Source organism: Schistosoma mansoni, chromosome 1 (genome assembly GCF_000237925.1).
Source record: "Schistosoma mansoni strain Puerto Rico chromosome 1, complete genome".
In the NCBI taxonomy this organism is placed as follows: Eukaryota; Metazoa; Platyhelminthes; class Trematoda; order Strigeidida; family Schistosomatidae; genus Schistosoma; species Schistosoma mansoni.
The window spans coordinates 23,565,730-23,566,735 of NC_031495.1; positions in this window are offsets into that span (position 1 = coordinate 23,565,730).

A 1,006-nucleotide genomic window follows, 5' to 3' on the forward strand; every position below is an offset into this window, starting at 1 on the left:
CTTATAACGGTCTTATCTGAAAATACTAGCATGTATAAGCAGAAACTGTCACTATATATATTGACTTTAAAATGATACTACTTAACATGAACTGTTACTATCAGATAAGCTGGTTTTCCCTCTACATCGTCAGACTGAATGATAGCGACCTGACAGCCGGAGACAAATAAAAAACTTTAAATAAAAAAAGCTTCTGGGTACATGGGGTATAACTACTTTGTACAGCCTGAATTAATCGCAATAATTACATACAGACCAAAATAATCCACCAGGACAAACAAAACTACGAATACATGTAGAGGAGAAAACCTGAATATGATAGCTCTAATTTGCGGATTATTGAACTTAATGCGTCTTATCAGAAGGGCTAAGGTTTATAATCTGCGTATCTCTACGGCAAATGATCTCAATATTTATGGAAGGTAACTAGTACACTAGTGTAAAACAGGATCATGGATATTAACAAATCAGGAACCCTATCTCAGGGTAAAATTATCATGCTTACAATAACAGCTAATGACGTATATGAGTGACGCATATAGTTATTTGAGCAAAAAGTTGACCAGTGTATAAATTTTGTACCGGAAGCACATCATACCTAGATGTAACCAGAAAAGTCAGATCCTTACACTCAGTCTCAGCCTTCATTTACGCCGACTTAAATATACCAAGTACGAGTAATTTAAGTAGACGAACACTTCCTAGCATTGATTACCATTTTACAAAAGCCGTAAACATAACCCTATCCGACCAAAACACACTCGTTTGAATCAACTTGGTCAGGAGCCACATATTACCATGCTTAGAGATGAATAATTGCATTTATGCGGGAAGTTTTCCGACTGCAGTACTATACTACTAAAGACCCCGATCCCCATATTATGGGGTTTTCTCCAAAAACATATAAAAATTCATATTCCTCCCATAATTCTGGGGAAATATCAAAGAGAAACCCGAGACTTCCTAGAACGTTTTGAGAGCCTCCCAGAAATAACTGGGGAATTTG